At 36.4% G+C, this 17,827-nt stretch overlaps 1 protein-coding gene across 19 annotated transcripts in view; it reads left to right on the forward strand.

Annotated features, from left to right (window-relative positions):
- The window catches only part of MAP2 (microtubule associated protein 2), a 283,468-nt gene that overhangs the window by 174,415 nt on the left and 91,226 nt on the right, over window positions 1–17,827 (forward strand). For 18 of the 19 annotated variants that reach the window (XM_059928600.1, XM_059928581.1, XM_059928587.1 and 15 more), the window contains exon 3: window positions 4,548–4,625. The exons of the other annotated variant lie outside the window; for it this stretch is intronic. The gene's annotated coding sequence lies outside the window, so the exon portion shown is untranslated. The remainder of the gene's footprint in view (window positions 1–4,547; window positions 4,626–17,827) is intronic. 19 annotated transcript variants of the gene reach the window in all.

Here is a 17,827-nt window from a genome sequence, read left to right on the forward strand (position 1 = left end):
AAAGGAAGATCTTTTCTCTGATCTGTCCAACTATCAGTGAGTTTGGTTCACTGTGACTTTCAGCTACTCACAAATAACCAGTGCTAATGAACTGCTTCTGAACCTTTAGGGAATAGAAATGGTTTAGTAGTATGTTCGACTAAATGGGTTACGTTGGTAGCTGCTCTCCTATTTAAAGACTGCTTGGATTGTGGATATTTTCCCAGCGGTATTGGCAACTTAGTTGCAATCTTGTTATCCTGGACAAGTGCACTGAATTACATGAACTGTTCAAAACCTCACAAAGCAGATTGATATAGGTGGAGAACGATGTTAATATTGTTTATTTGAGAGCTAACCGAGTAGGCTAACGCTAGCCAACGAGGTTAAGCTTAGCCGGCAGAAATGCTATTCAGGATTCCAGCAACTTCAAGCATCTCAGCGTTTAGGTTACCTAACAAAGTCTGTCAAAACGTGAAAAATAACCAAATGATACTTAATGCTACAATGTATTTCAAAGGTTAATGAAAAGTATATCCTGGTCTGGCAATCCAGGAAAGGTTTCATCATTACTTTGTTGCTTAATGAAACTTGGGTTCTTATATCATTTGGGAAAACCACGCCTTGGCAATATTTTCTTCATGAGATTCTGAAAGTCTGCATGAATTTATCATTCTAACGTCAACCCTATAGGTGTCACATAACTTGCATATAAATATACCACAGCCAAACATGTATTATATGCAGCCTAAGTGCATTGACTGCACGTCCTATTTATCTGAGTAACCAGCTGATAAAAGCTGATTTTGTTTATAGCTGAACAAGTGTTTGTCTTGGGTTCCTCCTTAAATGATTCACACATCTTACTTTGTGATGCCAGTGCACATCCTGTTCTCTATCATGGGTAGGCAGCCCGTAAATATTGTTGTCAACCAGTTGATTTTGTCAGGTGTCAGTCATGATTCTCGACAATGTTCAGACCCAGCTCTAAGAAGTTCTGGAAAGTGGCATAAGCAAACCTGATAGAAATAATGGAGCAGCTGAGTAAATTTCAATTTGTTCAAGAAGCTGAATATACTGAATAATAGATGTGCTAAGTATTTCCAGTAAACTGCAATTTTCCATTGGTGAAATACCACTTCTCAGAGAAGCCACAAAGCCTTTATGTCTGAACTTGTCATTAACCAGAGTTGAAGATCTAAAACCAACTCTCAGGGTCTATAAAGGCTGAAAGGCTTGACTACTTTCTAGCTGTGTAATGCTGGGAAGGGCATTTAAAGTCTCTTGACCTCAGTTTTCTCATCTGTAAAATGGGGATAATAACAGTTGCCTCCTTAGAGGGTGATTGTGAGGAATAAGTGAATTAATGTATATGAAGTGCTTGGAACATTGTCTGGCACATAATAAGTGCTGTGTAAGTGTTTGCTAATATTATTTTAGGGGTGTTGCAGCCAGTCTATATAATATATCAAATACTAAAACTGTGCCAAATAATATTCTTAACAAAAACTGTGTTAATTTAAACCTTTTGGTATGGAATAAAAATGATCACCTCTAACTGCACTGTGTTAATTTAAAATGACTATTCAATTTTATGTGCCTTATGGAATAGACCATAAGTTGCTTTTTAAAAATAATTCCCAGGGACTTCCCTGGTGGTGCAGTGGTCAAGAATCCACCTGCCAATGCAGGGGACGCTGGTTCGAGCCCTGGTCCGGGAAGATCCCACATGCTGCGGAACTACTAAGTCTGTGTGCCACAACTACTGAGCCTGCACTCCAGAGCCTGTGAGCCACAACTACTGAGCCCGTGTGCCACAACTACTGAAGCCCGCACACCTAGAGCCCATGCTCCGCAACAAGAGAAGCCACCACAATGAGAAGCCCCCACACTGCAACGAGGAGTAGCCCCTGCTCGACACAACCAGAGAAAGCCTGCACACAGCAACAAAGACCCAAAACAGCCCAAAATAAAACAAATAAAAAATTAACTAAAAAATAATAATAATAGTAATAATTCCCAGATGGTATTTATCTTTTTCTCATAAAATAAAGCCTAGGAAAAAGAAAGTCATTTTAATTTTATGACAAACAAAAAAAAACACACAAAAGTCTGGATGATGGGTAAATGGGGCATTATTTTTTATAGCTAATAGGTCCTGGGCACGGTCAACTTTCAAATAATCATCTCATCCTTTGGCCAATAATTCTCCAGTTCTGTTGGAATGAAATGAGTTTTTAAGTGTTTAAGGCTGGAATTTCTCTCATTCATATGTAACTATTGAGTTAATTTTTGGAAAAACTTTAAAAGACGGGGGATTATCTTTCAATATTGTTTTCAGTGTTACTCAAATGACGAACATGTTCCTTGATAGCAGGTGTAAACAAACATTTTCTGTAAAGGGCCAGATAGTAAACATTTGAGGTGATACATAAATATATAAAGGACCACACGGTCTCTGTCACAACTACTCCGCTCTGGCAGTGGAGCATGAATGCAGCCATAGACAACAAGGAAATGAATGGACGTGGCTGGGTGCCCAGAACACTCTATTTGGAAAAACAGGCAGCATCAGGATGGACTGGGTCCATGGGCCACAGTTAGCTGACCCCTGTTCTTAGAGAATTCCTATTTTTCTTATTTTTACTAGAGTAAAATATACATGCACACATATATAATTGTGTACTTGCACACATATATGTGTGTGCACGTTAATTTGAAAATCATGTAGATGAAGTGAAAAAACTATGCACGTTAAAGAATTTAAGGAAAAGAAGGAACTTAAAGAAGAAATAAAGGATGATATTTTATTCAGTATTCATTGATTAATTACCCAAAAACTCTTTCTTTCTGAACAAGGTCCAGAGCTGATTTACCATTTTCTTTTTGTTCTAAAATCAACCTGTGAGGTTTAATTTGCTTTTGATCAAAACTACGCTTAAAAATTCTTTAGTCTTACTATATGTATAGCATTCTCCAACTTGCTATTTTCACTTTACATTCTGTTTAAACATTTGTTTTATATTTTGGTTATCTTTTCATACCAGTACTCATAACACTAGTTGATACTGTTTAAAAGCTGCAAAATATTCTAGTCTTCAAATGTATTGTCGTTTATTTAACTAATTTATTGATGTTGTTTCAAATTATTGAAATCATTAACGATTCAATAAAAGTTATTGAGCATTTGCAAAAAAAAAAGTTCTTTAGTCTTGTTACTGTGCATAGAACTCTGTATTATAGAGTCTTGTTATTGTGTATAGCACTCTGTATAATAATGTTATATATATTCCAAAGTTGAGAACCACTGAGCTGGACTAAAGGGTAGTCAATTTTTTTTTTCCTAAAATATCAAGTTATTTGAGGGAATGGAAAATTCTACTGTGTTTCTTCTTGCCTGCAGAATTTTCTTTATTTTTTTTAAATGTTAAGCCTTTCTATCTTTAATATGTGTTAATAGATTTGTTTGCTACTGTACATTGTGTGTGAATGCTCACAAATGAAGTGAGCTAATACATGTAAAAGCACTTAATACAGGTCCTGGCCCAGTCAGTGTTTGTCACTTTTGAATCAAAACCTTGTCTGCTCATATCCATATACACATTTTTCTTTGAAGGGTCACAGAGAAGAACTGAGGCACCTGCTTTATGTCTTTCCAAGTTTACCTTTCCTTCTGGGTCTTGAAGAAGAATTAATAGCTCTCAGTTTAACTCTTAGGGCTCCTTACTAGTAGAGCAACATCTTCCTTGAGAACAGGATGGGATCTGTTTTACCAGATGTGAAAATCGCACAGGCCTTGGGGGAGACACATAGTGATGTGTAGATTTAGACATCTATTGTAAGAGAGCAGGACTTAAAAATGAGCCTCAGCTCTGCCCCTTGCATTTAAGGACAGTCATGTATTGAGGGCGAGTACACCTGAATGGCTTGTAAGGTACAAAACAAAGCTAGTGCCTTCTAGTAATTGTGTTTATTTCAGTAAGAAATACTTTGTATTGTTCTAGTGGAATTTCTAAGCAGAACTACTAATCCAGAATGACTTTTAGGATTCTGAATGTCAAAATAAGTTTAGTACTCTAGACAGAAAATGTAATTAGTTGGTAAAAAAATTCCCTTCCATCCTGTGCTGTAGAGAATCAGTGCGAACTGGGCTAGAGGCCCAGGCCTTTAAAACTTACTGGGTGTAGTTAACAATTTACCAGGACAAATATATTCTCTTGGGAGAGAATACAATTCCCTACTATTTATTAGCTGAAAACAATTTAAACAAGTTAAAATATTATTTTTTCTTTATAAAAGCTTCACTGGAGTGAAGCTAAAAAGTAAGAAAAAGTCTGCAACAGTTAGCATTTTCACTTCTCTATTCGAAACACTCAGAAAAGGACCTAGCTGTTTGTAAATGCTCAGTGTATGACTATAAGGAACCATCATGAAATTCATCTCATAGTCTCAGTTACCCAATATAAGAGTAAAGCTGTGAGTTGAATTTAGTATTGACCAACATGATGTAATTGATATACATGGATCAGAGATTAAATTATTTATTTCCTAACTTCTTTTTTTTACAGAAAGAAACCAGAACATATTATCAACCCTTTGAGAACACAATATAACGAACTTTACCATTTTACCACTTCTTTGAATAGGTAAGACCCTATCCTCTCTACAATAAAAGAGTTTACCCACAATTGTGGAAACTAAACCTTTGTTAACCACATTTAAAAAAAAATCTTCATTAAATAAGTATCAATTCATTTTGATAAGGGAAAAATATACATGCATTCTACAGCTAATAGATTTAGGATTATTAAAATAGCATTTCATAATGTTTTGAATGATTTCATAGTAAATGAATGAAAAAATCTTTCTCTGAAATGAGGATTGAACTAAGCCTGTCTCTCCTGCTATGGTTAACAATACCAATAGTGTCTTCTCAACACTTACTATGTGCCATTTGTGGTCCTACATGACTTACTTCACATAAACTAAACCATTTATTCTGTATAACAACCCTGTGAGTAGATATAAGGGTGCTCCTTTTATAGATTAGGGGCATGAGGCAGAGAGAGAGGAAGTAGGTAGGTATAGAAGTTCAGCCAAGGTTGTATCCTGGGGTCTGAGATCAAGGCACTGGAAAGAATGTCAGCCCAGCTATTATTGTGAGGCTAGTTGTGGTAGAAATGCCTAGTCATCAGATTCTTGTTTGTGTTGAGTTGGTTGTCTCTGATTAAGGAAGAAAAAAAGACAATGCACTTGCCCAAAGAGATGGAAGGGAAACATTTACTTTAGGTTTATACTTGTTACTTTACAGTTGTTGCATGAGTAAATAAAGGAGTGTGTACACTTTAGCTCAGTTTACAAGCAGAAAGAATATTTTCTTTCATGTTACGTCTTTGAACTCAAAATTCCTCTGATAAAAGCAGAATAATATTACGGAAAGAGTACAGATGAATGATTTCTTATTCTAGGAAATGAAGGCTGCATTTTCATGTAATCTCTTGTCACTGGAAGTACTGAATATCCAGTCTTAAATCTGCTGTAGCAGTATGCACTTTTCTCTTTTCATTATCTCTTTATTATTTTATTTTTAATCAAGAAAGCTTACAAAATTTCCGAAGTGAAATATGGGAAATATTATAAGAAATACCTCAGTAACAGCCACATGAATTTGAAAGAAATGCTAACATTCAGCTGTGTTGAAATCTTTTCTAAAGAAATAAACCTTTCCCTTCTTCCTAAAATGTGTCGTAATCCTGAAGATGATATAACCTTCCTATGTTTAATGATGTCCTAAATTTAATGACATATGTATGAAACAATATCCCATATAATCATTTACATTTTGAAAGTTTGTATAAATGGCATCATACTGCAGATATTCTTTTGCACCTTGCCTTCACCCAACATTATATTTAGAGATTCATCCATATTGATACATAAAGATCTGGTTGACTCATTCTGTGGTAAAGTTGACTCATTGTAATGTTTCAGTCATCTGGTGCTTAGTCTTATTAACTATTATTTCTAAATAACTTTCAGCATTTTGAAGGTTTAATGCTACAATGGGTTAAGTATGGCTTTCAAAGCATCTCCCAGATTTCTATATAAGAGATCCAAATATCTTAATATGTGATATCATGCCAATTCTGTTTGTTTCAATTTTTCCTATTAGAAAAGTGTTTTTGTTGTTTTGTTTTTTTGGCTGCAAGGATTTTGCTAACTAATGGTACTCATATTTTTTATTGCTTTTGCCATAACACAATATTGAAATTTGTTTTATTTCCCCATAGGTGAAATACTGACTATTCCCAAACACAATGTAAATACTACCCTTGAAATTTGAAAGATACATAAAAGAAAAACACTCTTGTTTGGCCCATGTTAGCTGTTCATATGCCCTTCAAAAATCATGAGAGAAACTTTTTAAAAAGGATTTTTTTCTAATTTTCTGTATCACTACATTTAATTTTACAATTCGTTTAAGGTAAAAGAAATATCAATATATAATAATATTTATAGACATAGAATATTTCATAACCATTTTATTTTCTGAAGGGAGTAAATTACTACTCTGACAGAGTTGGGAGAGAAAGAAGAGATTAACTAACCTTTGCTGGGCAAATATGAGTACGTGTAAGATTTGATGCAAGCCTTGCAGGTCACAAGTGCAATGCAATTTTGCAGATGGGAAATCAAGGCCAACATACGTCGGGTAACTTACTAAGATCATATAGTGATTGCAGAGCCCAGATTCAAATTCATCTCTCTCAGACTTCAAAGCTATACTCCTACCAGAAAAAGAATGGGGAAAACTTAACCTGTTTGATACCTCAATTGCAGTTTCATTTGTTCCACCAATATTATTAGGATTCATTTATGAGAGTTGAGGGGACTGGTGTTAGAAAAGTAAGGAAGGCACAATATCTACCCAGAGAGAGAAAACAAGCTATTCAACATCGTTCTCAATGGTGAAAAACTGAAACCATTTCCACTAAGATCAGGAACAAGGCAAGGCTGCCCACTCTCACCACTATTATTCAACATAGTTTTGGAAGTTTTAGCCACAGTAATCAGAGAAGAAAAAGAAATAAAAGGAATCCAAATTGGAAAAGAAGAAGTAACACTGTCACTGTTTGCAGATGACATGATACTATACATAGAGAATCCTAAAGATGCTACCAGAAAACTACTAGAGCTAATCAATGAATTTGGTAAAGTAGCAGAATACAAAATTAATGCACAGAAATCTCTTGCATGCCTATATACTAATGATGAAAAATCTGAAAGAGAAATTAAAGAAGCACTCCCATTTACCATTGCAACAAAAAGAATAAAATACTTAGGAATAAACCTACCTAAGGAGAAAAAAGACCTGTATGCAAAAAACTATAAGACACTGATGAAAGAAATTAAAGATGATACAAAGTGATGGAGAGATATACCATGTTCTTGGATTGGAAGAATCAACATTGTGGAAATGACTATACTACCTAAAGCAATCTACAGATTCAGTGCAATCTCTATCAAACTACCAATGGCATTTTTCATAGAACTAGAACAAACGATTTCACAATTTGTCTGGAAACACAAAAGACCCTGAATACCCAAGCAATCTTGAGAAAGAAAAATGGCGCTGGAGGAATCAGGCTCCCTGACTTCAGACTATACTACAAAGCTACAGTAATCAAGACAGTATGGTACTGGCACAAAAACAGAAATATAGATCAATGGAACAGGACAGAAAGCCCAGAGATAAACCCATGCACATATGGTCACCTTATCTTTGATAAAGGAAGCAAGAATATACAATGGAGAAAAGATAGCATCTTCAATAAGTGGTGCAGGGAGAACTGGACAGCTACATGTAAAAGAATGAAATTAGAACACTCCCTAACACCATACACAAAAGTAAGCTCAAAATGGATTAAAGACCTAAATGTAAGGCCAGACCCTGTAAAACTCTTAGAGGAAATCATCGGCAGAACACTCTATGACATAAATCACAGCAAGATCCTTTTTGACCCACCTCTTAGAGCAATGGAAATAAAAACAAAAATAAACAAATGGGACCTAATGAAACTTAAAAGCTTTGCACAGCAAAGGAAACCATAAACAAGACGAAAAGACAACCCTCAGAATGGGAGAAAATATTTGCAAATGAAGCAACTGACAAAGGATTAATCTCCAAAACTTACAAGCAGCTCATGCAGCTCAATATCAAAAAACCAAACAACCCAATCCAAAAATGGGCAGAAGACCTAAATAGACCATTTCTCCAAAGAAGATATACAGATTGCCAACAAACACATGAAAGGATGCTCAACATCACTAATCATTAGAGAAATGCAAATCAAAACTACAATGAGGTATCACCTTACACCAATCAGAATGGCCATCATCAAAAAATCTAGAAACAATAAATGCTGGAGAGGGTGTGGAGAAAAGGGAACCCTCTTGCACTGTTGGTGGGAGTGTAAATTGATACATCCACTATGGAGAACAATATGGAGTTTCCTCAAAAAACTAAAAAAAGTACTACCATATGACCCAGCAGTCCCACTACTGGGCATATACCCTGAGAAAACCATAATTCAAAAAGAGTCATGTACCACAATGTGAATTGCAGCTCTATTTACAATAGCCAGGACATGGAAGCAACCTAAGTGTCCATCGACAGATGAGTGGATAAAGAAGATGTGGCACATATACACAATGGAATATTACTCAGCCATAAAAAGAAATGAAATTGAGTTATTTGTAGCAAGGTGGATGTACCTAGAGACTGTCAAACAGAGTGAAGTAAGTCAGAAAGAGAAAAACAAATACCGTATGCTAATACATATATATGGAATCTAAAAAAAAATAAAAAATGCTTCTGAAGAACCTAGCAGCAGGACAGGAATAAAGATGCAGACATAGAGAATGGACTTGAGGACACAGGGAGGGGGAAGGGTAAGTTGGGACGAAGTGAGAGAGTGGCATGGACTTATATATACATTACAAAATGTAAAATAGATAGCTAGTGGGAAGGAGCCGCATAGCACAGGGAGATCAGCTTGGTGCTTTGTGTCCAACTAGAAGGGTGGGATAGGGAGGGTGGGAGGGAGACGCAAGAGGGAGGAGATATGGGGATATATGTATATGTATAGCTGATCCACTTTGTTATACAGCAGAAACTAACACACCATTGTAAAGCAATAATACTCCAATAAAGATGTTAAAAAAAGAAAACAAGCTATTGAGAATGGCAAAAATTCCTTCTGTCGTCTTAAAAAATGCACAACATGAGAGATGCAAGTTAAGTTTTATTTGGGGCAAAATGAGGACTGCAGCCCGGGAGACAACATTTCAGATAGCTCTGAGAAACCGCTCCAAGGAGGCAGGGGGGAAGGTCAGTATATATGTGATTTTGGTGAAGGGGGAATACATGCAATCAAGCATATATTTTTTTACAGAAGGCTTCTGCTAGTGTTGTGCAGGGTACTGCTAGTCACAGGAAGCAGAAGTCACCATGAAGGATTTTACTGCTTTTCTAGATCTGAGGAGATATAAGAATTGGGCTCATAAAATCGGCTCCTGAAAATATCTAACTATCTGAAGACCTGTTCTGCCTGTTTACGCCACCCCCCTTCCCCGGAGCACAGAGTACCTCATTTCTGCTGTCCACCCTGAACTCCTTTCAGGGGATGTTGAAAATCAGCAGCTGCAGTACCTGATCTAATCCTTGTAGAGGTAGATGGCAAGTGCCAATTTGTAGTTGACACTTCAGTGATATCATAAATGTGACTGTTAGATATCTCTATTTTGCTATGATAACGTTGAATGGGATAATAGGAGTGAAAATGCTTTGTAAATGGCAAAATCTTTATAATCATGTGCTAATATTACTAATTCTGTAAAATTTAGAATTGAATTTTTCAAACCTAATACGTGTAGTTCTTAGTATAAAGGTTGTTATATCTCTCTAACATTTAAGTCTGCCTACTTCATATAATCTCAGCATCTTTTTGATGCAGAAGTCCCACGTAGACATTTAAAGCGTAGTGAACGACCCTGACCATTGCTTTATTTCTGGCCTCCACTACCTATTAGAGGCAGATTATTTAACCTTCTTAAGCCTCATTGCAGATAATAACAGTGACAAGCTCACCTCTGTCCAGAATCTAATCTTTTCTCGTTGTCTTTACCTGTATCATTGGAATCTACTCTCTCATTTTAGAGAATGCAGTAGCCTCCTGTGCTCAATATTGCTCTTGTATAATGTATTGTTCACATAGTTGATCTTTTATAAATCAATTGATATGACTCTTTTGTTCAGAATCCACCAAGGACTGTCCTTAATAGTCAGAAGAAAACCCACACTCCTACTGTGGCCAGGAAGGTGCTATATAAGCTGACATCTTCTACCTCCCTGATGTCATCTCAACATCCTCTCTCTCCCCACTGAGGGCAGAGACTATGTGATGTTCTGAGCTGTGTCTAGAATGGTATCTCTATCTTGGTGGACCCTCACTTTTTGAAGGACTAGAGAGGCCTGCAAAGGTTACTTTGGAATACACATGCTATCTTTCACGCACACCAGTGACGGTTGTTGCCCTTTGCAGGATTCTTTCAGTTTGTCTTAATAGAGTTCCTCGCTTCTGGAATGCTGAGGAGCTTTCCTGCATCTTTTTGACATATGATTTTATAGCATTATGACAAAATTTTATTCTACTGATATGTAATCTTGAATCTTAATTTATAGCACCAGAAACACAGAGAAAAATTAGCTGAGTGGAAATGAGAAAACCATTTTGAAAGCAGAACATATTTATTTTCCTATTCCACGCCGTCTTTTGTCTACATAATAATAAGACTTGCCACAACCTGACATTGCTTAGATTTTGCTTTATCTTCAAATAGATTTACATCTTTTCATCATACATCGATGGGTGAAGTTTATCCTTTAAGACAATGTTCTGTAAAATAGGCTGAATTTTGTTTCATTTTTACAGTATTCCTTAGGAGCAGCACTTGATGAATGTTTACACTGTTGAGAACATTTGGCAAGAGAAAGACAAACAGTAGGACCACAATACCCCCAGGGTTAAGGGAAAGAGAAAGAAACCCTGGTATTTTCACCATCCTTTCTGAAAATAAGTACCTTGACTTGTGCTGATTACTGTCTCATCAGCATTCAGCTCTGGTCTATGGCACTCTGTGTGAATAATTTTAAAGGCAGATTAAACATTCTAAAAATAAAATTCTATTGGTAAATTAGGATATCAGATGTTCCCTTTATGAAAGCCTTTTCTAATCTGCACTATCAGCTGGCAGTCATACCCAGACCCCAAACTGTTCTGGCTCTAACTGAGCAAGAACCTATTCCGGGGTGAGGTTTTGAAGAGGGATGTCTCTTGGTTAACTCAAGACAGAAAGAGGGAGAGTTGCCCACATACTCTGGCAGGAGTTAAAATAACAATAACAGTCCTCCTACTTAACAGGCTGAGTCATAAGCACATTCTACTGAGTTCTCTGCAATTCCAAGCAGATTGTTTGGGCTGCAATTCTGTAGGCGGAGGTGGGCACCACCTGCTGCAAAAGGCTCTAGTTCTCATTCATGAGGGTGCTCTTATTAAGTCTTGCCTTTTAACAGTTTGGCCAGATGGAGATAGGAAAAGACAAAAATTGGGTGCTGATGAGCACTTTTTTAATGCTTAGAATAAGTAATAGTTATTATGCATTTAGTTCTTTCATTTGGCCATGACTACAAGTCACTTAATAAGGGAGGCTTACTGTGGGCGGTCTTAAAAGCCAAATCTTGTTGGATGTTTGCCTTTAGAAAATTCTGTAGACCTGTTGCAGTAGCCTTTTCTCAGTCAATTTGGGGAAGGAGTCAAAGTCAATAAGTCTACTTTTTGCTCAAGCAGAAGAGGGAAAATTATTTTATGGTCACTGAGGTACTTCATAATGCAAGTGCCAGACACTCTTAACCCTCAGTACGGGCCTCCAGTACATTTACCTGAAGCTTTCAATGGCCTTTGATGAGTTTCCCTCTTCCTGACTCTTGTATAACCTGACTCTCCATCATGTGACTTTTTCATATAGATCATATCACTTCTTTTCCCTATTTAAAACTTTTCTATAATATAAAGGTCCAAACTCACTAAAGACCCTTCAAACTAGGGCTCTAAGTAGCCACTTCTGGACAATCTCCAATCCCCGTCTCTAATTCAATTGCCTTTCCTTCATTCTAACCACAGCAGACTACTTGTTGTTTCTTCAACTTAATTATTTCTTTGTACACCATGTTTTTCTCATATTACTTATTGCCTTTGTTATTTCTGCAACTCCTGCCTAAATACTCATTTTCCTCTTGTCTGGCTTACAAAAGCTTATGTCTTTTCAATTCAAATGTCATTCCTTCTATGAAGCTTTCTTCTCCAGCCTGAAAAGTAGTATTAATTGTGCCTTTTGAGGGAGGAGGCACTTTCATAGCCCTTTAAGTGTATCTAGACTACAGAAAAATCATCTTGCTGTGTAATTATTTTCATCTGTCTTTCTCCCCAGCTCTGTGAAGTCCTCAAAGGCAAAAGTTTTGTCTTCATCATATTTGTGCCTCCAGAAACGTGTTATTCGATGTGAAACAAATTAATATTTAATAAATTGTTGTTAATAGCTAATAACAACAATAAATAATAAGTAAATAATGATTGAAAGAGTGAGTAGGTGGTATATAAATAAGGGGTTAAAGAGGTGAAAAACAAATGAGCTGTAGCCCAAGGTAGCAGATTTACAAAATAGGTTTTATGATGGTAGTTGTTTTTTAATTGTCATTTCTCTTGTGTGTGTGAGTGTTTGTTGTGGATAAGAAAAAAGAGTATGTTTATAGTCAGAAGGAAGGAGAAAGCTGACACTGTGATTCCAAAAGGGAATATTTAAGGAAACAAAGCTTTGGAGGAGGCGGGAAAAGATCTGCTAAAGAACAAGTGGAGATATTAATATTAACAAAAGCAAGGGCCACCTGTTCTAAGATAAAGTGAAGACAATAAGGGAGGATGAAGAAGGACTGTGGAGACAGGAAATAGACCAGGTGTAAAGTCTTCTATCATCTCAGGAAAGGCAGTGCTTTCACTTTGTCCTTGGCAAACATCAAACTGTCCTAAGATTCTCTGAAAATGATTGCAAATTCTGTCTCCACCTTGGCCTCAAGGCAGGCATTAGAATAGGACCAACCTGAAGGCTGGGCTCTTTGCACCATCCATACCAGAAAAAGTGAGGGGCATGAAGAAGGTAATTTAGGAAGAGCAGCAGGAAATGCTCTTGCCGCAAGTTGACTCTCTCCCTTCTCCCACTCCAACACCCATGGACTGTCATAGTGCTGTCGGGATTTGCTGTGTTGGCAACAAATGGAGGATAGTTACTGAAATTTGTTTCATTTAACCCTGTTGCTTCTATTAGTCTCATGCTTTTTTTTTTTTTTTCTAATCTCATTATATAGTTCTTCAAACTTTTCTCCAAGTATATTAGTTAGGATTGGCTAATTGCTAAAACAAGTAGATTCAGAAGTGTGTTATCACTTTATTTCTTGCTCATTTAACAGTCCTAGCTGAGTGTTTGGGTTGGGAAGCTGTCTTCCCTCTTCATAGTCAACTAGGTATCCAGACTCCTTTTATTTGTGGCTTTGTTATTGTCTCCGTCCAGCTGGTAGAAGGGCAGAGACCAAGGAGAAGCACAAGGAAATGTGTATGAGTGAAACCTAGACGTGAACGAATGACGTCTGCTCACGTTCCATTAGAGCTGGGTCATGTGACCACATCTAACTGCAAAGGAGGTTAGGAGATGTAATCCTGCTGTGTGCTGAGGAAAAAGAAGACAGAGATTTTGATAAACTGCTAGCAGTCTCTGTTATACCCAAAGAAAATCTGTCTATGGAATTAATATATTTGAACATATGGATCAAATAGTTCAAGCCCTGACAAGAATAGATGCCATTCATACCATAGAGATAAATCTATGAATCATAATCTCAGTATCATGTTAAAATAGTAAATATATTAGATACATCAGTTTATCAAAGTTAATTCATACAATAGTACACAAATAAGATATTTTTTAAAATGCTCCTTATAGAAATATATGTTGTATCCAAAAGGATAATGTCTCAAAAAGCATAGTGCCTGGTACTACTCTTGGTTTTCTTCAATAACTGCTTGCTAAAAGAATCAAATTATTAATTGATAAATGTAGAAAGCATCATTGTAGAACAAAATAAATATTTGTACTCTGATGAGTTTCTAAAATGCATTATAAAAAGACATGAGTTGGGATGGTAAAATAAAAACTCATTTTGAACTGAAAAAAGAGGTGCCCTTTTAAAGAAAAATAAGTAAAGGTAAAATATTGAGGAAAAAACCCACAGTTTGTACTTTTGCAAAAATTTTTAAAGAATTTTGATTTTTGGATGAACTCACAAATAATATAGGCCCCATATTATATTTTTTATTTGTTTTATCAGTACCATTTATTTGGAGAGTAGTAAATATTGCTGTTTATATGGAGGGTAGCTGTGCATATAATTTTATGTGACCAGAATATTGTGTTACAGTGTTGTTTAAAAGCCATTCAATCAGGTAAACATTCTGCAAAATCAACTTACCTGCTAATAATTCTGCCACAACGCTTCAGGTTCCTGTGACTGTGGAACGCTTGGGTCTTTGTGAGCATATTGCATTGCAGTAAGTGTATGATCACTGTTTTTTCCTTGAAGATTAAAACTCCTTTTCCCTTTAAGAATGGGTAGCAATTTAATCAAGTTCTCATGGCATCAGAGAGCATTTTAAAATGAAGGAACCCTAATAAAAATGGCCCTTCCTGCAAGTATATAAGGAAAAATGGTTTAGTGCGTCAGCCTGTGTAAGAAGAATAAGTGATAAGGAAAACTCCAACTTGGCTGAACCTGGAGGCTGATTCCTTCTGAGTGTCTCTGTCAGATCTTTCTTCCTGAGCACTATAATGATTTACTTAAACATGCTAATTTCTTGTGATTAAGTTTTCTTACTCTTTTTTTTCCTTACCCACCCCCTGCACTTTTTTTAATGAATGTCAAGGACTCCCGTTGTACCATGTGCTCAGTAATTACTACAGAAGGCAGTCTGATTCCGAGACAGTTGTAGTCTCTGTAAGAGAAATTTAGAATTCACTAAAGCAAATACTTTAGTGAGGGGGTGCCAAAGCTTGAGTCATTTAAAACCATTGTGAACAGCGCTCTAGGAAAGATCCGGTAGTAATCAATCTTGAATAAAGAGCAAAGGACCAAAACAATCAAAAAGACCTTTTTCCAAGACAGACTGCTGTGATACTAGAAAGTTCTTGCTACTGGGAAGCAGTGTGTAAGCCTCTTTGTTTCAGGCTTGTGTATTCCTTTTTGACATATGTTTGCAACTGGAGCAGGTCTAGTTTTGGAACCTAAGAATTCTAAAGGAAACTTTGTTTTAAAAGGAAGAGCAATTGAAAAATAGAGTAATTTAAGATAATATAACATAACATACATGCACACTCAACTATAATATACAGACATATATCTACGGATCATTTAAATATACACTACAAAAGTGTTATTTGAATGCAGCACGAGGGCAGGGAAGTTCTTCAGTGAAGCTCTGTAGGGAAGTAACATACTGATGTATAATTTTTATATAATTTTCTCATTACAGAGCTGAGTAACTATATTATGTAATATAGATCCCATTTGTTTGTTTTTGCTTTTGTTTTCTTTACTTTAGGAGACGGATCCAAAAAAATATTGCTGCAATTTATGTCAGAGTGTTCTGCCTGTTTTCCTCTAGGAGTTTCATAGTATCTGGTCTTACATTTTGGTCTTTAATCCATTTTGGGTTTATTTTTGTATCTGGTGTTAGAGAATGTTCTAACTTCATTTTTTTACATGTAGCTGTCCAGTTTTCCCAGCACCACTTATTGAAGAGACTGTCTTTTCTCCATTGTATACTCTTGCGTCCTTTGTCATGGATTGATTGACCATAAGTGTGTGGGTTTATTTCTGGCTTCTCTATTCTGTTCTACTGATCTGTGTCTGTTTTTGTGCCAGTATTATACTGTTTTGATTACTGTAGCTTTGTAGTATAGTCTGAAGTCAGGGAGTGTGAGTCCTCCAGCTCTGTTCTTCTTTCTCAAGATTATTTTGGCTATTCGGGATCTTTTGTGTTTCCAAACAAATTTTAAAATTATTTGTTCTAGTCCCGTGAAAAATGCCATTGGTATTTTGATAGGGATTTCACTGAATCTGTAGATTGCCTTGGGTGGTATGGTCATTTTAACAATATTGATTCTTGCAACCCAAGAACATGGTGTATCTTTCTATTTGAAATATTTATACATAGGTAATACATTGAAAACCCTTCTCTTATTTTTCAAGAGTTTAAATCATGACAAGCCTACCTTGCAACTATTGTTTCTTGAATCCAGAATCTACTGACTTCTTATCCTCTTAGTGCGCTGTGATCAGAGCTGCCATAGTCTCTCAGATGACAACAGCAGTAGCCTCCTACTTGCCTCTCTGTTTCCCCTTTTGCCTTGTTGTGCTCTACCTTCCACACAGCAGCCATAAGGCATTTTAAACAGTTATTACCACCCTCCTCAAAATCCTGCAAGGACTTTGCATCATACATTTTTCCCCCAGCTTTACTGAGATATAATTGGCATGTAACATGTAAATTTAAGGTGTTCAATGTGATTTGATACCTTTCCATATTGCAAAATGATTACTATCATAGCATTAACTAACACCTCTTTTACCCCACATAACTATCCTTTCTTTTTTGTGGTGAGAACATTTAAGATCTACTCTGTTAGCAACTTTAAAGTATATAATATACAGTATTATTAACTATAGTCACCACGGTGTACTTTGGATCCCCAGACATTTATTGGTCTTATCACTGGAAGTTTATACCCTTTGATCAACATCTCCCCATTTCTCCCCTTCCCATTGTACATTACTTAGGAATAAATCCAAACTCTTGACCAAGTTCTACAGGATTCTACACAACCTGGCTCTGCTTAGCTCTCACAGCACTCTTCCTGCATCTTACTCCAAGTCAACCTCAAACACACGAAGCTCATTCCCACCCCAAAACCTCTGTACTTATAGCACCACCTCCTTCCTGGAGCATCCCTACCTGGTTCTTTACATAGCTAGCATCCTCCATATCATCTGAATCCCTCCTCCAAGCTCACCTCCTCAGAGATGTTTCTCTGACCACCCTATGGAAAAGAGTGGCTTCCTTTTGCCTTGCTATCTTCTCATTTTTAATTTTATATTAAATATATGAAATGCAAGATTTAATAATTTAATATAAATTAATATTTAATCATATGAAATTTAATATTTTAATTAGGTGTTTGGTAACTATATGATTACCTCATTAAAATGTAACTTTCATGAGGATGGGAATTTTGCATGACCTGTGGGGCATTGAGTGACCCACCTGTGTTTCAAAATAAATATATCCTCCCCCCATCTCCAATCCCACCAGCACTACTTTAATTCAAATTCTTATATGCACTCTCATTGATTATCACATTATTGACCATCTGTCTACTTTTCCTGTTTCTGATCATAACCTTCTGTAACCCTTTCAATGGCTCATTTTCTCATTCATCATTGGCTTAAAGTTTCTCAGTGATGTACCGTTAATAATGCTTAAATTTATCCTACACAGGCTGACAAGATGCTTCATCATCTGGACACTTGCTTCTCTGCAGCACATCCACTCTCCTATTTCTGGCATTCTGAAACATCCTTGATGTTTTCTAGCATGCTGCCAGTTCTCTTCTACCCCCATGTCTT

This window comes from Balaenoptera ricei, chromosome 7 (genome assembly GCF_028023285.1).
Source record: "Balaenoptera ricei isolate mBalRic1 chromosome 7, mBalRic1.hap2, whole genome shotgun sequence".
Lineage (NCBI taxonomy): Eukaryota > Metazoa > Chordata > Mammalia > Artiodactyla > Balaenopteridae > Balaenoptera > Balaenoptera ricei.